This window comes from Pseudophryne corroboree, chromosome 2 (genome assembly GCF_028390025.1).
Source record: "Pseudophryne corroboree isolate aPseCor3 chromosome 2, aPseCor3.hap2, whole genome shotgun sequence".
In the NCBI taxonomy this organism is placed as follows: domain Eukaryota; kingdom Metazoa; phylum Chordata; class Amphibia; order Anura; family Myobatrachidae; genus Pseudophryne; species Pseudophryne corroboree.
The window spans coordinates 144956560-144978867 of record NC_086445.1 but is presented as its reverse complement, the minus strand read 5'-3'; the positions used below and the strand labels follow the sequence as shown (position 1 = coordinate 144978867).

The 22308-nt window shown below is 46.5% G+C and overlaps 1 protein-coding gene across 1 annotated transcript in view; it reads right to left on the bottom strand.

Annotated features, from left to right (window-relative positions):
- PDS5B (PDS5 cohesin associated factor B) overlaps window positions 1–6314 on the bottom strand; it is a 340516-nt gene extending 334202 nt beyond the window's left edge. Inside the window, exon 1 of the mRNA XM_063951787.1 lies at window positions 6057–6314. The gene's annotated coding sequence lies outside the window, so the exon portion shown is untranslated. The remainder of the gene's footprint in view (window positions 1–6056) is intronic.
- Window positions 6315–22308: the final 15994 nt, after the last annotated feature.

The window sequence follows — 22308 nt, the reverse complement described above, 5'->3', positions numbered from 1 at the left end:
TGTATGAAATTGTATACAATCGTATGTGTTTTAGATCGTATCCAACCTGATGCGCGTCCCCGTGGCTGTCGGATAGGATCCCCTAGGTCGTTGGTGCTGCACTAATGATATATCGGAATTGGATGGAATCGGATGAAAAAAGTGTGTTTTTTGTGCATGTGACTACATCGCATGCGATATATCACAGGGAAGTTTGACTGGTATTCTCAGGACACTCCCAGCCCCCCGTAGCCCTCTACCCAGCCCATCGGATATATCTTATGGTACAATTGTATGCCGTACGATATATTGCATGTGATGTATAGCGGCTTCATCAATCGCATGCGATATATCTTATGCAAAAACAGCACTCAGGGGAGTTCAAGGGAAACTGCATCCGACTTCAGCCTCAGACATATCATTGTAGTATATGGGGCCCTTTACAGTGCCTGTTTTTCAGCAGCTTCTTCTACTTCAATGACATTACAGGTACATTTAATGCCACCTACCAGATCCAAACGGAAATTGCCCCCCCATGGAATTTCTCAGCCTATGTGGAACTATCAGATAGGTCGGACTGCTTCAACTGTAACATGTCAGCTTCCAAACCATCTTACTAACCATACAGGCTATTTATTTAATCTAGGACAAAATAATCAGAAAACCCTCTCAACACTACAGCAGGCATTCCCAACCACGGTCCTCAAGGCACACCAACAGGGCAGGTTTTAGGGATATCCAGGCTTCATCACAGATGGTTAAATCAAAATAACTAAGGTACTAATTAAGTCACCTGTGTTCAAGCCTGGATATCACTAAAACCAGGACTGTTAGGGCTAAAACACACTACCCGGTTTTTGCCGGCCGGGAAAAAGCCGGACGGCTTTTTCCCGTGCTGGCATTGTAGTTAACAGTGTGAGGGCTAGGGTCCCTTCACACTGCACGGCCCCGGCCCGGCTGCCGGGTTGCAGCCGGGTCTCACCACTGGAAGGTCCGGCGGCCGGGCGGCCGCCGGGCCGTCTTTGGAGCCAGTAAACTATGTGTGTGAAGGGGAGCTTTCACACACAACGGTTTTTTCTGAAGCCGTGTCTGATGCTGCCCATGCGCACAGCATCACACACGGCTCAAAGCCGTCCTGTGTGACAGACACTGCCGGTTTCTCCCGGAAAGTTTGTCCGGCTTTTTGCCATCCGGGAAAAACCGGAGTGTGTGTTACAGCCCTACGTGTGCCTTGAGGATCATGGTTTGGAAACACTGCACTACAGAAATGAGACAAAAAGGTAGGGGATTAGGAGTTGCACAGGTATTTTACAAGTGCTACAGTGAGACGGGGAAACTGTGGTGACATTAAATGCTGGTTTTCTAGTTAGAAACATTCTGAGCTAGAATATTGTTTAACTGTATTCTGATTAGTTTAGTGATTGAGTTTACATATATTTTTAATATATATATATATATATATATATATATATATATATATATATATATATATATTTTTTTTTTTTTTCTTACACCAATAATTACTGTGTGTGTGTGTGTGTGTGTGTGTGTGTGTGTGTGTGTGTGTGTGTGTGTGTGTGTGTATATATGTATATTATATATATATATATATATATATATATATATATATATATATATATATATATATATATATATATATATAATTTTATTTTTTTTCACTCTAGGCTGTTTTAGCAGGGCGCCGCGCCCTGCCCGTTTTTTAACAGGCAAAACCCGCCCTGCCCCTTTTGCGGCGTCCTGCTAGAACAGCCGCCCGCTCCCTGCCCTCCCGGCGTGTATAGATGCCGTGCGCAAGCGCGCGGCATCCATTCACGCATTGGGAGAGGGCTGGGGGAAGCCCAGCACCGACGGAGGTGCTGGGCACGCCCCCAACAGTGACGTCGCCGGCCACAGACGCTCTCTATAGTAGCGTCTGTGGGCCGCACCGCCCCCTAAAATGACGAAGGCGTGGCCACGCCCCCATTTCGGACTCGCGCGCGGCAAAGCCGCGCACGCATGTGCCCCCGGAGTCCGGCGCCCTGCCCCTTTTCACTCCTAGAGTGAACACTATATATTATTATTATTATTATTATTTTTTTTCTCCATAATTGTGATAATATGCAGTTAGCATAATACATTCACTATAGCACTGGTGCATTGCGTTACATGTACTGCTATACAACATATCTACTTTAAATACCTTTATGGAGAGAGAGAGACTCATTCAAGCCACCCTCTTCCCAAATGACACAAAATTAATTTTAAGGCCCATACACACTGGGCGATTTTGAGCTGAAAGGTCACTTTGTGTTTTCAGCTGCTTTCAGCTCAAAGCTGCCCAGTGTGTATGGACAAACGATGAGCGCTCATCGCTGGCAGCCGCCGTTCATCTACTGGTATTATCAGTAGATGAATGGCAGGGTGAGCGGCTTTCCATAGCGTCCTGCTATGGAAAGCCGTTCACCCCCGCTGACATCGCTGGGCAGGGAAGAAAAGCGCTCACTGTGTATGCACTGAGCGCTTTTCAGCCCAGCGATGTCAGCGATCATCGCTGTGCATACACGCTGGGCAAAAACGCCCACTGTGTATGCACCTTTAAGGATGATTTGTATAAGATCACTGTTATCCATGTGGTGTGCATGGGTCATAAACATTGCCTATTCGGATAATTCAGGATGGAGCAAACACACGTTTGCCCAGATGTAATAGTCTGCAAGATGCAGGCACTTACACAATCTCGCACATTAGCCGCTAGATTTAACGCGCCAATGATTTACAATGTTGCAGTTTAAATCTAGGGGCTAATTTGCAGAGCTCACACTGGTGCTTGAAAATCACAGGCTATTTTAGGATTCTTTTTCTCCTACATTTATACAAGGGGTCTTACAATGTATATACACACAGAATAGGTGGAATTCAATTACGCCACGCACCCCCTGCTGGCCGTCTATAGTAATAGCCGTCTGTCAGAGCAATTAATTAGCGCCCATTAGCCTGGCAGTCACATTTTTTCTCGCAGCCTCCGGAGATGTGTGGAAAAAAATGTGCAGGAAGTGCGTAATTTGGGCACCAAAAGCAAAACTTTAGACACCCAATAAAGATTTTGTGCGGCTAAACCTGGAGCTTTCAGCTGCTTTAAATACTTAATTGACCTCTGATCAAAGCAACAACTGAACTGCTCTGACAGACACCCATTACTATAAACTCCCGGCAGGGGTCGCACGGTCCAATTTAATTCCTACCAATGACCAAAACAAAAAATTACTTACAGTACATGATTTATACACATTGCTGCATCAGCAGTCATAATACCCAAATAAACAGCAGGGCAGCAGAACCCAAAGGTTTGGTGCCTTTGTAGACAGTGGGGAAGAGATGATGGTATAAGTGAGGGAAGTAAACGCATGAGGGAAGAGAAACCTGCTCGTAAAACTTACAATCTAAAGGGGAGGGGCAGACAGACAGTGGTGATGCAGGGGGTAGAGACCGTGAGCATGGAGCAGTGTGTTTGGATGAGAGCTTCGAGGTTTTGATAAAGAAGTAGGTCTTGTGAGACAGTTTTGAAGTTTTGTAGAGGTTGAGAGTTCTAGAGGTAGGGAGCAGCACAGGCAAAATCTTTGAGGCAGGGATGGGAGGAAGTAATCAGTTGAGAGTAGAGACGGCAGTCATTTGTCGTGCAAAGTGCGCGGACGGGAGTGTGAAGGAAGATGAGGTCAGAGATGTAACTATGGGATGATTGGGTGAGTGCATTGTAATACCTCTTTTCCACTGAAGTCCTGGGTCTGATCCAAAATTTGGAACACAGCTCCAAACCGAATCAGACTACAGACAGTCCCCTTTCCACAGCGGCGCCGATCCAGGTTATTCCCAGATTGGGACTGCTCCCACTGTACATTGGTACAATGCCAGCGCTTGGAGAGGACATCTCCTTGCGCCGGGAGAGTAGCTCTCCCCATCCTGTTAACGGGTACCAAGCCGGGACTTTCCTGGGTAAAACCGTGCTAGGTACCCAGGAAGGTTTCACGGGTGACTGGACGTGGGTGGAACCTTTTCCACTGACCTTAATCCAAGGCTGCTGCACAATAACCAGGGATTTTCAAGCCAGGGGTAAAGTGGTATAAGAGATTGTGAGAAGTTGTTCTGAAAGGGAGGGGTAGCCAGTGAAGGGCTTGTAGCAGAATGAAGGCAGATGTACATTTTGACAGGAATAAGAGACTGACAGCAGCACTGAGAACAGATTCAAGTGAAGAGAGGTAGTAGACAGGGAGGACAGATAATAGGAGGTTACAGTAGTCCAGCGACTGGATGAGGGTATTAGTTGCCCCTGTCTTAATTTCTTTCCAGTAACAGTTTCACGCATTCCCCATACATTGCTTTATCCTATCAGGCTCACGGGCACTTCATAAGGTTTCATAAATCCTCTGTCAAGATGCATCAATACATAAAGCAGTGCAAATGTAGAGGGCTAGACAGGGAAAGTGCCTTAATTATAAATGGTTTGGGTAAGCCTCCCATTTCATAAGTTGCTTAATGAAAAAGCATTTATTGGTCAGTCACCTGTTCTTCGATGCACAGGACCCTTTTCACTGATCCTCACCATCCCAAAACTATATCATGTGCATTTTTTTGTAATTACAAATAAACCTATAACCTCTATTTATTTAGATCAGATCACAGAGATAGTTAGACATAGAAGAGCAGGGCTGTGCGTCTGTGGAGAAATAGGACATGCTGTAAGGTTTGCAAATGATATTTAACACCTAGCACACCCCAGTTGCAGTAATGGGCAAAACTAGTTCTTAGTGAAATTTTCTAACAACAGTCTATAAGGATTCACGATTTCACTCTTTAGGGCTATAACACATGCAGTAAAACAATACAAGGCTGTCACCATAGCAACCAGGCACAATCCATTAAAATTTACTACTCCGAACTCCTCCCTCATTAAACTGATTTAAGCAACAAAAACACTGGAGGAGAGAGCTGTGTAACATCACTTCCTACAGGACATCTGAATGCAACACCGGCTTTTCTGGACTAAAAATCAAAGGTTTGCCATGTCATTTCCAAATAAATTACTATTCTATAGGCGCATTTTACTCTTCAATTCATATTAAAATAATCAAAATATGATGACAGTATGTGTATCCTACATTAAAGCATCAGCGTTACATTGCTTCCAGCAATGCACATATGTTAACAATTCATAATGTCAAGAAATTTGTGATCTTGTACTTGCAATCATGTCACCATAGCGTTCATTATACAACCAGAACACTTATGAAAGGAGACCCAACTGGACAGGTAAATATGACCCTGCAGCTGTGCAAAAGGTATTAATGCCAGTCATAATGAATGAGCGATCAGAGTAACAGGCGGCTAGAGATAAGCAATGTATGACATGAGGGGATTATACAACAGCCACTGAGCTACCATGCACACATACAGCCGGGCATGACATCCCATCCAGGGAGAGGCGGCAGAATGACAGAGCCAAGCTACAATACAAATACATGGATGCCCAGTGCAGAGCATTACACAGCAATAGCTCTGGTGGCACAGGGAGGATGAATGAGTGGGGACAGGGAGCACAATAACTGGGGAAAGACGGTCTCCATCTACAGCCATTACTACAGCAAGTCTGCATGCCACAGACAGGGTCACCCACATAGCCACCATGGGCACCAGCACATGGCAGGGTGCACTTACAGGCAGCCCCCAGGGGCATCTGCCCCCACCACCAGGGCCATGCTGGGCCAGCTGACAGCACAGGCACACATACCTGCAGGGGAGAGTGTGAGAGCAGCAGGCATACATGTACACATCTCCGTCCCCAGGCAGCGGTGAGATGTGCCCCATACACCCCCACCATGGCAGCATACCAGGGGCCGGCCTAGGCATCACCGATGCATCACCGATGCATCACGCTGCCCACATCACAGCCGGATCACCAAACCGGGAATGACACCGTCGGCCAGGGGGCCGCTCCCCGGGTATCCCCGCAACCCGAACATCGGCGCCCCGGGCTCCCCGCACTGGAGGCCGCTTGTCCGCGGCCCAGCAGCCATTGCCCTCACCTCCACTCGCCTACAGCCGCCAGTACTGGGTCCGAGTCTCCCCAGCCGACTCCTCTCCGTCCTTTCCGCTGTCCGTGTTCCCCGCACCGTGTCGCCTTCCCCGAGCTTCAAAATGGCGCCAATTTGTCTCCAGTGGCTCCAATGGAAGCAGCAGTGGGAAGAGCGCGACCGGCGGCGGCGGCGGCGACTGTGACAGCACACAGCGGGCGAACAGCGCCACCCTGCGGCCGAGCGCGGAACCGTCCTGGCCCCGCCCCCTCGTGACGTCTCCGGTCTTCCTGCTTGAGTCCAGCCTCCGGGCTGGCTGGATGGGTAGGTAGAAGCTAGAGCGGCTGGCTGGCATCACCATAGTGCACTTCCTGCACCGTACTCACAGGCGTCTGCTGCTGTGTCATTAGCTCGGTGACACTGACAGCTTCCTCTCATGCTACCTGCTGGGAAGCAACCTGGAAACTGCACACTATATCTGTCTATCTAATGTACATGTGTGTGTATGTATATATATATATATATATATATATATATATATATATATACACACACACACACAGTATGATATGCACTGTGTTTTCTACCAGTATGGTCTATATAGGGGTTGGGTAGGCGTGAGCGGAAGTAGGGATCCCAGCCCTCAGCCTACTGGCGCCAGAATCATTACCACCGGAAGGAGAGAGGGGAGCAGGAGAGAGAGAAGAGGAGGGGATAGCAGGGTGGCGGACGCAGGGTCGCTGTGCTCGCCACGCTGCGGGCACGGTGGCTTGCTGCGCTCGCCACAGGTTCTATTCCCACTCTATGGGTGTCGTGGACAACCACAAGTGGGAATAGAGCCTGTATGTCGGCATCCCGCATGTCGGTATGTTAAGCAGTCGGGATTCCGGCGTCAGGATCTTGAGCGCCAGGATCCCAACTGCCGGTAACATAACCGCATCCCCTATATAGTCCATATCGGTAGAAATATTGCACAGAGTGGGGGCCACATACGTTGTACATACAGTAGGTTTACAAAATCGCACCCAAGCAAATTTGGACAGATACAAATGAAGGGGGTGATTCAGAGCTGATCGTAGATGTGCTAAAAATATCACATCTATGATCACAATCTCTGACATGTGGGCAGATGCCCAGCACAAGGCTACTCCTCCACACATGCCAAGCCCTAACCCCACCCCCCTTCCCCTGCGGAGGTGCGAAAGCATCGCACGGCGGCAATGCTTTCGCACCTGGCTAATAGCTCCCTTCCTACGCAGCCTAGCTGCGGAGGCAGGCGGCTACCTGCCATGTTTTAGGTCATAACGGCTGCGTGTGACATCATACAGCCGCTGTGGCCCACCTCTGCAATGGACACGCCCGCGTTGTCCGGACCGCGCCCCACCGCCATCCAAATGCGCACAAGACACAGGGCTTCAGCCAGTCTGAATTAGGCAAGAAATACATCCACTTGTGTTAAGAACTGCATTATGGTTAGGCACTCATCTCAACTCTCGGTGCCCATACACCTAACATCTGGTAATGGATGGGAGCAAATGACAGTTGACCATTTGAAATGACCAACTGTAATTTGCTCCCATCCATGTCATTTGCTTCCATCCATTACCAGATTCCTGTCCCAACCAACCAGATTGGCAGATAAATCTTTAGGTGTATGGGCACCTTAAGGGTCTGATTCCGATATGTAAGGAATTACACAGGCACAAGGAAACCGACAACGCAGACCCTGGGCATGTCAGCTGGACAATTAGGTCTGGGGGGCTGGTCTGCGGCTCTCCCATGATAGGTCAGCAGGACCTTTTTATGAGAGCCAGGATAAGGCAGCCTCGCCGGTGATAGTGTCCTGTGGAGCTGCTTCTTGCCCCTGGAGAGTTCCTGTGCAGCCTTCCAGTCCTGTGACCCTGTATCCTAAGTCCTGGTGTCCGGAGCCAGATCTTGGGGAAGCTTTACAGCCTTCCAGTCCTGTGACCCTGTATCCTGAGTCCTGGTGTCCGGAGCCTAGTCATTTGGAATCTGATCCAGCCTTCCAGTCCTACGATCCTGTATCTGCAGCCTTGGGGTTCCTGTTCCATCTTCGTGCACCTTTACCGGTGTCGTGAGTAGCGGCTCTGCTGCATTTTACGGCCGTAGCCGTATTATTTCTTGCTTTTGTGTTTTCTGCGGAGGTTTCCGCCATTGCTGTCCTCGCCGATAGGCGACGGTGTCGTGTTTGGCCTTTGGGCAGCATTGCTTTTGTTACGGTTTTTCTTGGCGGCCGCGCAGCACGTAAATTTGGTTATAGTTTTCAGTAGTTTCCCCTTTTCTTTTGTGTGTCATTTTTTCTCTGGCTGGGTCCACAGGATTATCCACAGGATAACATTGGGATATTGTCGAGCGACAGCGAAAATGGCACCAACACGGTCACGAGCTTTCTGGCCTCCCAGGATGCATTGGGGCCTCCACTATATAGTCCCGCCCACTGACTCAGTCAGATCAGTTTTTTGCTTGGTGCGGCAGGAAGCCGCATGGTCACAGGGCTGCTGTGAAAGCAGCCTCAAGTTTTCATTACTTTATTTTTATAGACTTACTGTTTTGGTTTGAGCGACTTCTCTTAACAGCGTCTTAAACGTGTATTAGAAAGAGTCGCTCCAACAACTCCCCACCGGGTCGCAACAACGCTTACCTTCGCGGTACAGTGCTGTCTCGACGGGCGTCTGTGTCGGATGTTCTAGCAGGTCCAGCAGACGTTACCAGGCTGTGGCCGGAGCATGGGGAGACAGTGAGTATATGGACTTCCTCTTACTAGAGGGGTCAGGACACAGCTACGCTGATTTGGTGGAGACTACAAACAGCGTGTTGATGCGCCGAACATCTCGAGTGTGACAGCGCTACGCTCCGGGGATCATAGGCGCCAGGACTAGGTGAGGCCGCGATCCTGGGAGTTTAAGTCAACAGGGGGTTTCAGACGCTCTCCTGGCCGTCCCTCCTCCGAGTTCATGGCCAGTTCCCGCGGGTCTCTCGTTTCATGAACTGAATGACCTCACTTCCGGCTCAGACGCTACCACGAGGGTACTCGGTCGCAGCTTAGACGCTGCGGTTGTGTACACTGGATATAAACCCGCCCAGACCGAGTCGCAGGCCTTTAGTGTCTGCATGCACGTGGAGTCGCTCAGCGTCCGTGTCCGTTGGTGAGCGTCCGTGTCCGTTATCAGTTACCAAGAGCGGCAGTGTACACCAGTAGCGTCTGAATCCACTCAGCGTCTTTCGAGCGTCTTTGCTTGGATATGGAAGTGTGGTGAGTCTCCCTGTATCCCGCTCCCTGGAGGCAGGGTATACAGTACTAAAAATTCCTTCTACTTCTTAGTGTGCACTGTTAATTTTTAGTACCTATTGCATATGAGACCTGTATATTACTGTGTTTTCTGCATGTTATGTTGAAAAAGAACCAGTTAAACAGAAGTACAATTTTCCTACTTATGTATAAGTTATTATGGAGGTTGTATTCTCATATGACAATGTCTAATGCTTTAACATGTGACTGACTGCTAGTATGTGTGCTGACTTTTCTGTGTAATGTCAGTCCTGTTCTGACCCTCAAATCAGGTGCACTGTGGTCAGATTGATTTCACCTCTATATACTGATTATAGGGTGTGGTTCAGTCACAAAATTGTGTAGTCAATATCGAAAAAATGTCTGTGAGCGGCAAAAGTGATGAGGAGAATTTGTCAAGCACTCCTACAGCCCTAACATGCTTATCTTGTAAGTCAGGGGTAATTGATATGATTCAATTGGTCACTTATGAGGGTTTGTGTGCAAACTGTTTCGCTTTTCAGCGAAGTAAAAAACAGGAGTTAGTTCAACCTCCAGTAGAGCCACCATGGAATATGTTCGCAAAGACTCTGTCTTCAATAGCGGACAGGTTAGCTCCAGTAGCACCACCTCAAGGGTTAGGTTACACTATGAACCCATACATGCAGCTCCCTTCCTATGGTTTGGTTCCAGTAGCCTCTACAAGCAACCAAGGGGTAGGTAAGACTAAGACAGATACGTCTGTATGGCAGACTACACAAGAGGATACATCGGATGATGATGCGGAAACAATAGATTCAACTCCGTATGATGATCAGTCGCAGAGCTTTAGTTCAGATGATGTAGCTGAACTCATTAATGCAGTAAAGGCTGTGCTTTCTCTGGAAGAACCAGCCAAGACAGCGTTAAAAGCAAAAGCACCTGTATTCAAACGAACAAAGTCAGTGAAAGCTGAATTTCCAGCGTCAGAGGAGTTGACGGAAATGATGGGATTCTTATTATCCATTTCCTGCTGGAGATTGTTCGAAGAGAGAAGTTCCTCCAAAAGTAGATGCACATGTTCTGCGACTAGTGCACAAATCTGCTTTGCCACTGTCATCTACCTCTTTGAATGATGTCACTGACAGGAGGGTAAAGAGCCTATTGAAAAATATTTTTTCTCTTGTGGGTGCAGTGGTAAGACCTGCTATGGCTTCGGCCTGGGTAGCAAAGGCAATGGGCGAATGGATAGAGGAACTAGAGAATGACATCCCCTCTCCTACTAGGGAGCAAGAGGATCGTCTTTGCCGTTTAAGACAATCTGCCCAGTATTTAGAAGAAGCAGCCATTGATGTAGGCACTGTTGCTTCTAAAGCTTCAGCCCTGGCAGTAGTCGCTCGCAGAGCAGTCTGGCTACGGACCTGGAAGGCAGATGCGGAGTCCAAGAAGGAATTGGAAGCATTGCCTTTCGTGGGTAATATATTATTTGGAAAACCTTTATCGGATATCCTAGAGTCAGAGGCTGAATCGAAGAAGGTCAGATTTCCGGCTACCTACAACCCTAAGTCCAAGGGTTTAAAATTTTGCTCATTTCGCTGGCAAAGCAAAGCGAAAGGTAAAGAGGAGCCTAAACAACCCCAGTTTAAATCCAGGGGTAGGAAGCAGTGGGCTAGCAAAAAGCCAGCTTCCAAACCTGAACAAAAGCCCTCAGCCTGAAGAGACGGGCCTCCGCCTGGAGGATTCCAGGGTTGGGGGCCGACTCCTGCAATTTGCACACACATGGCAACAGTCAACAACAGATGCCTGGGTGCAGAAGGTAGTATCTCAGGGGTATGGGTTCCCATTCAGGAGGCAGCCTCCTCAAAGATTGTTTTGCACCAGCCCGTCTCGTATAGAGTCGAAGGCCAATGCCCTGCAAGAAGCAGTCCAAAAATTACTGCAGTCAGGTGTGATTGTCCCAGTACCTCCATCACAAAAGGGACAGGGGTATTACTCCAATCTGTTTCTAATCCAGAAACCAAATGGGTCATATCGACCAATTCTAAATCTGAAGATGTTGAACAATTACATATGGATCCCGAAGTTCCACATGGAGACGTTACGCTCCATAATGTTGGCTATGGAACCGGGAGACTATATGGTATCTCTGGATGTGCGGGATGCTTACCTACATGTGCCTATAGCACTATCACATCAGTGTTACCTCAGGTTTGCCATCCTCAAGGAACACTTCCAGTTCCAAGCTCTGCCCTTCGGGCTAGCTACAGCACCCAGGGTGTTTACCAAGATCATGGTGGTTATGGCAGCTTGTCTGCGCAAACAAGGGATAAGGATATTCCCATACCTAGACGACCTATTAATCTTAGCACAGTCGCAAGATTTACTGTTGAGCCATCTCCAACAGACGATAGTTTGTTTACAGAGACACGGGTGGCTCATAAATTGGGAGAAGTCGTCCCTGAATCCATCACAGCGGATGGTTCATTTGGGAGCCATATTGGATTCAGACCTACAGAGAGTTCTCTTACCAGAGAAGAAAATAGTCAAGGTGCAGGTCATGGCTCAGGAAGCATTGCAAGCCCAGACAATGTCAGTCCATGCAGCAATGCGACTGTTGGGTCTGATGGTATCAACGTTCGACATGGTGGAATATGCGCAATTCCACTCCAGACCATTGCAGCATCTCATTTTGACAAAATGGAACGGAAATCATCAAACAATAAAGAAGCAGATGATAAAGATTCCAGTAAATGTAAAAAGGTCTCTAGCATGGTGGCTACAGACAGACCATTTAAACAAGGGGAGACCCTTTTGGATAAAAGAGTGGCAAGTCCTGACGACAGATGCCAGCCTGCAAGGTTGGGGGGCGGTACTCGGAAGCCTATGGTTCCAGGGAAAATGGACCGCAAGGGAAAGTCGCCTGCCGATAAATCTGTTAGAAATAAGAGCCATTTACTTGGCCCTAGTTCAGGCAAAGGACAATCTACAAGGAAGACCAGTCCAGATCCGCTCAGACAATGCGACGGCAGTAGCATACCTAAATCATCAAGGAGGGACTCACAGCAAGAGTCTGATGGAGGAAGTAACTCCCATTCTAAAGTGGGCAGAACTCCATCTCCCAGCATTGTCAGCAGTATTTGTCCCGGGTGTACTAAATTGGGAAGCGGATCTTCTCAGTCGGCACACCATTCAGGAAACCGAATGGGCACTACACCCAGAAGTGTTTCAGACACTGGTGAACAGATGGGGTCTACCGGAGATAGACCTTATGGCATCTCATCTAAACAACAAAGTTCCGAGGTACGGATCAAGAACAAGGGACCCAGGAGCAGTCCTGGTAGACGCACTGTCAGTAGAATGGAGGTTTCAGCTGGCATATCTGTTCCCTCCAATATCTCTGTTACCCAGAGTAGTGAGAAAGATAAAACAGGCAAAAGGAGCAATCATTCTAATAGCTCCAGCTTGGCCAAGAAGGCATTGGTACACAGATCTGTGGAGAATGTCCGTGGAAGCACCGATACTGCTCCCTCAACGTCCAGATCTGTTAATGCAGGGTCCTTGTTGTCACAGTCATCTGGATCGCCTGTCTTTGACGGCGTGGCTGTTGAAACCTCTATCTTAGAGGCTAAAGGATTTTCAAAGCAAGTAATCCAAACCATGCTTAGAGCAAGAAAGCCTTCTTCGGCCCGTGTATATCATAGAATATGGCAAGCCTATATTCATTGGTGTTCTGGAAAAAATTACAATCCAAGAGCCTTTAAAGTAGCTAGGATTTTGGATTTTCTGCAGGCAGGATTGGATAAGGGGTTGAAGGTTGCTTCCTTGAGGGTGCAAGTCTCAGCGTTGACTGTATGGTTTCAGCAGAAGATTGCTGACCTACAGGATGTACGTACGTTTTTCCAAGGAGTAGTACATATTCAACCTCCATTTGTTCCTCCTGCAGCTCCCTGGGATTTGAATTTAGTTCTTAAATTTCTCCAGGGTCCTTTGTTTGAACCACTTGAGAGAGCGGATCTTAAGTGGTTAACGATTAAAGTTCTTTTTTTACTGGCAATGGCGTCAGCCAGAAGAGTGTCAGATTTAGGAGCATTATCATGTAAGTCTCCTTTCCTAAGTTTTTTTCCAGACAGAGCAGTTCTCAGAACGAGATCTAGTTATCTTCCAAAGGTGGTGTCAAAGTTTCACCTGAATGAAGAGATTGTAGTCCCAGCTTTTCAGGTATCGGGACTATCTCCGGGAGAAGCGTCACTGGACGTGGTCCGGTCTTTAAAAATCTATATAGATTGTACTAGTGCTATCAGGAAAACAGATTCCCTCTTCATCCTCTACGGATTCCATAGGAGAGGTTGGCCTGCTAGTAAACAGACGCTGGCGAGATGGCTCCGAGTGGTAATATCTGAAGCTTATTCTCATGCAGATCTCCCTATTCCGGCTAATGTCTCTGCACACTCTACACGTAAGGTAGGTCCTTCTTGGGCAGCACAACAGGGTGCATCAGCAGAACAGATATGTAAGGCAGCCACATGGTCTTCCATAAACACATTCATCAGACATTATGCCTTGGATACTTTTGCCTCTCATGACGCAGACTTCGGGCGAAAGGTCCTCCTGTGCAATCAGGAGCGTCCCCACCACTAAAATGGCTTTGGGAATCCCAATGTTATCCTGTGGATAATCCTGTGGACCCAGCCAGAGAAATAAACGTTATGGTAAGAACTTACCGTTGATAACGTGATTTCTCTTATGTCCACAGGTATCCACAGGGATCCCACCCGGACGCATCTGATTTGAGGATCTAGACAAACACTAAAAACCTCTTCCTTCTTGTATGGAAGGGTGTGCATGTGTGTTCTTATCGCCTGTACAGGTCTCTACCTAATGTTCCTGCCTATAATCGCTGTGGAAAGAACTGATCTGACTGAGTCAGTGGGCGGGACTATATAGTGGAGGCCCCAATGCATCCTGGGAGGCCAGAAAGCTCGTGACCGTGTTGGTGCCATTTTCGCTGTCGCTCGACAATATCCCAATGTTATCCTGTGGATACCTGTGGACATAAGAGAAATCACGTTATCAACGGTAAGTTCTTACCATAACGTTTATTTTAGTTAGGTTTCCCATTGTTCTCTCTCAGTTAACGCCTTGTCACCTACTAAGACCGGGGGGCATCGGAATCGGGCAGACCTAATCCGTCCGTCAAATGCGGCTGCCGTGGGCCCAAGAACGCATAGTCTCGCAAGCGCTGACCGACCACTTGGGGGAGACAACGGAGTCAGGGTTTCCTTAGGGGTTGCTCCTGAACTCAGCTCAAACTGCAGCATCACGTTCCTGTACTCGGAGCTCATCTATTGCCACCCTGTCTCTTGGGTTCCGAGTACAGAGAACGTAACACATGGTTGACAGTCACGCCCCCCTTTTGAAGAATGGTGGCAGTTGCTGCCCTATTTTTTCCCCCCAAACACTGCAGCATTTGAAACATTTTATCTAACATGACATGCAGCTACTAAGGTCACACTACTGCAGATCACTTTGTCAGAAGTCAGGCCGTGATGGCACAAGGTCTCCAATGCACGGATCCACTGGTTTTCAATTAAGCCATTGCAGGCATATGGCTCAAATTCAAGACGGAATGGCCCGTATACTGCTGTGCAGGTCAGTACCATGCCATTGCCCAATACTGAGCATATTTAGACACACCACCAGCACCTTTTGTTGTCACCAGGTCTGGGAGAAGTTCCAGACTTAAACGTTTATTACTAGGGATGAGTGGGTTTGGTTCACTGAGGTACTGCCATATAAGTACAGTCCAGTGGTACTGCCATATAAGTACAGTCCAGTGGTGCTGCCGTATAAGTTGATAAAGCTAAATATTTATCTTATAACATTCACTATATATTGGTAAGAGACTCAGTACGCAATGGGCGTACGGGGTACCGTAAGGGTACGCACTTAGCGTAGCAGACGCTAGGCCGTGGTCGAGACGCACGAGCGACACGTTCGCTCACGGCTTACGCTGGGTATCGAGCACGCTATAGGCGGTACGAGTACCGTAATGCTACGCTACTAGCGTAGCGGACGCCGTGCCCACAAGAGGAACACGAGCGGCGCAGACGCTCACAGGATGACACACAGTAAACCTTGTATGCAACACAATGAAAGGGTATGCTTATGCTGTAAACCTTATTACTGTAATATTACCACAATGCAACGCTGATTAACCCTTATCATATGAAAGCTGTTGGAGCGATTAAGACGCTCCGAATACCCTCAGCAATGTAATAAACACATAATACCTTGCTAAGGCTCCAAAACCTTTACTAACGAGATTTAGTTATATCAAAAGGGAAAATACAGTTAACATCTTATACACTACAGGCTAACATCAATATCTAACAGAATAACTACACATAAATATACAATAGCGGCACAATCGCAAACAATAACATACAATGAGAGAGAGTAAAAGAGAGAACGTGGCAAAATACAGTCAGAGAATAAGGGTGGTCACAGAGAGAAACTTACACACATGGGAATGAATCGCAGGCGCAATCTGGAAATCCAGCTCTCAGTTAATCAGTGATGAAAACCTTGTGGAGAGTAGAGTCTTGTGTCCCCAAGCCTATTGCAAACTATATTTATTTACTAGCTCAAGACATACTACAATAGATACTGTGTGCCCTCTTTCCATTGGTTAGGGGGTGGGACATGTACTGCACCTGGGATCATTGGTTAGTTCAAGAAATGGGCGATGGCTAGGACTAGTTAGTATTCTAAATTCCTCTTTGTCTTGTTATATTGAGGAAAGCTATTGTTTGGATCTTCCAAACAAACTCTGTCTCTGGGCTTTGTTTACCCCACTGTCACCCTCCTTCGGTTGAGACAATGACACCTCAGCACTCATTCATCTGGAGAGAAACCTGGACCTATTCATAAACAAAGGTGTAAACCCTCTTCATAGAATCTCAAAGCTTAGTGTAAATAAGGCTATTGTTTTCAGTCTGTGGGAAAGAAGTGACTGAATTCCATTCACCCACCCTGCATTTATGTGTAATTTATTCGGAATGCAATTAATCTTATTTTCTACTTCTGTGCATAACCATGAGCAGGAACTATGCGAATCCCTCCCAATTATCATAGGCACAGCACCCCTTCAAATACCCCACAGCTGGACACCATACACTACCCTCCAACCTTTGTCTGAGCCCTCCCAGCATGCAAAGAGGAATCTCTCAGGTCCGAGAGCCGTTTTAAACTTACCATACTTGCTGACATTATGAAGGGGAATATTAACTATAAAACGCATTATATTGGTTAAATATGTAGCGATCGAGTCGCTCGCTAGTCGCACACAAACACCGCCCTAAATACCCATCCCCATGCGCAGGCGACGTCAGAGCGTCCCCTACGCACCCTGAGGGGATGCGTACGCACGGGGGAGTCGGTGCGCGAGCAGCGGGCACGTGCATTGGGGTTAGTACAAGGCATCATAGGTCGCTATATTTTTCGACTTTGACAGTCGACCCTTTGGCAGTCATCAATAACTGTCACTTCCTAAACAATTCAAACAGAAAAATATATGTCATCATGGAATACCTTTTTATGATTGGGTAGAGGGAGGAGAGGAGAAGGTGGGAAAAGTATGACCTAGTGAGATAGTAAAAGCATGTGTGTATGAGATCCATGTTTGAGGGGTCATGTATCATCGTGCCCGTACGTGTTTTAAATCAAGCTTCGAGGTATTGCGAAGTATACATTTGAATCCTTCTTATCCCGTATCAAGGGTCTGTGGATGGGCTGTCAAACTCTACCGAGCTCTTTTCGGCTTTTGGTTGCAACAAATGGGGAGCACATTTAGTTGATGATACATGAAGGGGGGGAAACATGTGAATGCTGATATATGTGTCTATATTCCCTGTCGAATATGTGTATCATTACCTGGAGGTTGTAGAGATGAAGATAAGAAACAATCGTTATAAATGCAGTCGTAAACTATGTGAGTTTAAATAAATAGTCGCCGATTGAGGTCTTGTCTGATGTCTTGTCTTGATGTACATGTTGTCTGATGTCTCTCGGTGCTTTTGCTATAAATAGCGAGCAAAAAGCTTTTCCATTGTCCATAAAGTTACAGTCTCTAAAGTATTGGGCTATCGTAAAAGTTAAAGTCACTAGGGATATTGGGGGCTTGTAGCATAGTTCATCAATGGTCTGTATAAAAGAGGTTGTCAAATTCTTCTTCCAAGCGGATGTCTTTGTACCTTGGAGGAAAACAAAGGAGAAACGGGTGAAAGAAACGGACCGTGGAATCACATTTTCATCACAACATTGTCTCTTTCGTTGGGTCATAAATCAAATTAGTTGTTGTTATTACAGTGTCCTCGCTCCTCAGACTCATCACTCTGGTACTACCTTTACACTTCGTTAAAGTCCGAACGCATCTAAATATCAGGCCAACCAATATGACGACTCCCAGAATACACAAGAGAAATTTCCCTACGTCCATTATAATACCTTGGGTCCATTCTCCTAAACCAGAGAACCAATTTCGTGGGTTCAACCATGACACCCAACTGGTCAGCTCATTACCCACAGCAGCGAGTGTGAGATTGTGTTTCCTTCGAAACTCCCACTTCAATTGCAAAATGTCATCCATCTTTTGGTCTATGACCTCGGCCGGGTCCTCAGTGCTGTTTGTAATATACGTGCAGCACTTTACTCCATATTGAGTTGCTAGGGTAACACAATACCCGCCTGTCACTGCTGTGAGATAATTGAGAATCATCCTATGCTGAACCAGCTCTGTTTTGTAGGCTTGTAACTCTTTCCCAGTGTACCTGAACGTGTCGTCATACATTTCGGTAATATTGTCTAACAAGTTCGCTAGCGCAGATATATATTTATAATTTATCACTCCTCTGGCTGTACGAGTGATATCTAACGCGAGTAAGAATTGAATCCCGGTGGATTCATGGATCAGATCAGAGGCAGAGTGCTCTGTCCTCTCTATCAGGTGCCTTTTAACGACGTGCTCGTAATGAGTGTGAGTATAAGGAGCTTGGGCACCGCGGTGAATGTTTTTCATTTTGTTATGTGATACAGTCATTACTTCAGGCAGTACTTTTCCAATGTAACACAATCCCTCTGAGTTTGGGGCGAGGAACCTATACGCCTTCCTCCCGCATATGAAATATGCATCATCGGGGAGAACATATGGGACTGAGTATGACATAACCATGTTACAAACTTTCCATGTGAAATCTCCTAACCCTAACTCTCCCATCTGTCTAGTACACGTATCAGGTTGTACGATATGTGCACAGTATCCTGGTGATACTTCTCCAACTCGCATGGTCCTACTTCCTAAAGTGTACCTATACCGGAAAAATCTTCCATTGTCGGCTATCTGGCGTATAAGTTCTGTGTCTATGGGCATTCTGTCGGCTCTATGTGAGAATGTCATGGTTTGATTACTCCATGACACTTCCCAATTTCCCGGCTTTCGGGGATTGGAAATGTTAAAGCATACTAAGGACTTATCCACGTGATACTGGTGGAGCTTCAAACTAGGAGGACTAGAGATATTAAACCTCTTGTCCACCGGCCTCCCACCACTTAACTCAAGTACCTCTCCTACAGTTAAAGGGAATGGTACTAGTCCTGATTTGCTATGACCTTGAGGTACTTGAGAGCATACCCAACAGTCTGTCTGATTTAACACTTTACCCACTAAGGAGTGATAGTCACTCAATGGATGCCGGTCCATGTGGACATTAAAACTGGACTGACATTTCTTGATGCAACCATCCTCAACTATGTTGTCACAATGCCTACAGATGCAGTTCTCTTCAGCTAACAATTCTTCACAATTCCTTCTATTGTCAATGCTACCAGATCCTTTTCTGATACTCGCCTTTACTCTGTGATTATGTTGTTCTTGGAAAACTACGCCTCCATCCTGGTCATCAGAACCCATTCCAGATCCTTTCTCGACCTCCATGGTACTCTCACCGAAACAGACTGCTCTGGTCAACATCATGGTCAACAGGAAAATCCGGATCACAGTCTCTTGGGGCAAGTCCATCTTATAGGAGGAAAAGGAGAAATTTGTAATGGGGGTACAAAAAAATAATTGAGGGGAAAGAAAAATGTTACGATGTCTTTTGTCCTCTAGTCTTGTTGTTTTTCTTGCTCTGTTGTCATCTCAAAGGTGCTGTCTCTCAGTCTTCCAAACGAACATTCTGGTGATACAATATTCCTTCCAAATCTGCGATCTTTCTGTAAGGAGCAAAAATCTTGCATTACCATTTGTCTAACTGATGTGTGACATACCATCTGTAAACATGAGAGAGAAGAGGGAAAAAAAAAAAAAAACGAGAGAGAGAACAATTCATATATATGTTACCTAAAACAACAAACAAAAAAAAAAACATTGTCAGATCTTCCGTTCACCATCAGGCTGTCACACCATCACATCCATTGGTATCTTTGCGCAGTCTCCCCCCACCAGTATTTCCACACTTCACCCTTTTGTGCCTGGCCAGGACACACCGATGTCGGTAGGTCACACTGGGGTTAGATAGACTTCTGCAAAGACCAAGTAGCTATGTGATGTTTGAGTTCTGCCGATGAATGTCAGAGATGTGGAGAAAGAAACATTTACAGATAAATTACAAAGTTTACCCGGCCGTCCCTGTATCTTCAAGGAACTGACCTCCCAATATCATTAACTGTAACCTCAGGTTTACTATCGGTCCTAATGATCACCTTTCCTGACTGCATATTACAGGTGCGGCCCAAACTTCTTCTTATGTGGTCCCTGATTACAATTTCGTGTATCATGACTTTGCTCGTTTTCTTGTCTAGGGGGTCTGACTTTATGTGGGCTGTTACAGTTGCTGGCATAATGCCCTTCTCATTTACAAAGATAACAAACCCTTGGCTTCCTCCATGTGCCAGGGGCCTGGGGTTTTGGTCGATTTGATGCCTCCTCTAGGGCTTGGATGCTCATCACCATCAACCGCTCTCCCTGTGCTTCCCTGGTTCTTTGGATATTACGGTCATGTTCGATAGCGGACTCTCTTAATGCAGCTCCGAGATACCTCTCTAGTGAGGTAGAGAGGTTTGTACCCTGATTCTTAGTGTGTCTTTTAAGCCGTCCATTAATACGGACACAGCTACCTCCCTATGATGTACATTTGTTTTGATGTCCGTGATCCCAGTGTATCTAGATATTTCCTGCAGTGCTCGATGGAAATATTCCGCTGCCATTTCACCTTCTTTTTGTCTAATGGAGAAAATTTGGTTCCACTCGACAATAGTTGGGAAATATACTCCTAATTGCAGATTGATTCTTTTTACATTATCTTGGTTGTACGCATCCGTAAGGGGTACCTCTTCGTCTAATTTACAGTCAGCTATGAATTTCACTGAGTCGACATTGGAGGGTAAACATGCCCTTAGCAATGTCCGCCAATCTTTGTTTGTGGGTTCTGCGGCGTTACCTAATTCTTTAATAAACCTCTGACATGCGGCTAGATCTCTCCTGGGATCAGGAAATTCAGACATAATTGTCCTCAATTCCATCCGGGACCAGGGACAATGCATAGCAATGTCTCTGACGGGAGTGACTCCCTGAGCGTCAGTCTGTCCATATGGGACTGTGATCACCCTGACAGGGTTAAATTCAACTACATCATCTTGTGTTGGCTCTACAATATGAGGTACATTTGTTTGTGCGTGATATATAACACCGTACGTACCTGTGGACACGACCTCACCTGACCCTCCGTTAGGGGGTTCGACTACTGCCTTTACCGATTGGGTCGTGTCCACCTGTATGTCTTGTATGATGGCTGCTGGAAATGGTGCCGACCTCGTGCTGGGCTCACTTTCTTGCTTGTAATCCTGAGGGAAGTTTAACATGGAGTGCAACTTGCACGGGTTAACAGTTGTACATTTAACAGTTTTACTTTTATCATTGTTACATTCGTTACAATTATTCTTATCATCTATACAGTTACTAAGTGCATGTTTATCATACCCCAGTGTGCCATTCTCTGTAACCACTCTCTCTCCTGTTGCCATATTTTTCTTACCAAAGTGAGAGTCAGCTGTGTAAGCTGATTCCCTTTGTATCTCACCTTCCTGTTGCCATATTTGTAAACAATCATAATGTTTAATTCGTTGCCTCCCGGATTTTATGAGACAGATCCTTCGCCTTAAATTATGCAATACCTCTGAGTCAAAACTACCTATCCCAGGAAATGGTGCTTTATCCCCCACAGTCATTCGTGTCCATTCATCACAAAAGGTCTCAGTGGGGACCATACTTCCCCCACATTACTAACCGAGCAGACCCTCGGGGTCTGCAAGCCTCTTCAGTCTGAACCCTGACTGCTAAACGTCCCTGTGTTGTGCACTTGGCTTCCATTGTGGACCTTTTTAACACAGAAAAAACTTCCTAAAATGCACCAAACACAGAAGTCTACGGTGGAAGTTTTCCAAGCTCTTCCACCAGCTTCTTCTGCTCCGAGTACAACGAATCCGCCCCTTTTAGCAGACGCACGTAATCGTTGCAGGCCCTACCAGCGAAAATTCCTTATCTTTATATTTTACACAAATCACGCTTGCATGTGCTCCCTACAACACGCATGAGGGCAATTTAAATATACGACCTCATATCACGTTGCGTTATTGGTCACACATACAACCGTGCGGTCCAATCGTACCACTTATAGACACTTGTTGCCTATAAATGGTAGGATCATTGGAGTCTCCCTACTGTGCTCCAGAACAGCCGGAGTGTAATACCACGAAAACTTTATCACACTTCGTCGCACGTGTTCACCAAGACCGTGCACGCACGTTTTCACCTAGACCGTGCTCATCACGTATTCACCTAGACCGTGATTCACCAAGACTTCACCAAGATTTCACTAAGCACGTTTTCACCTAGACCGTGCTCATCACGTATTCACCTAGACCGTGATTCACCAAGACTTC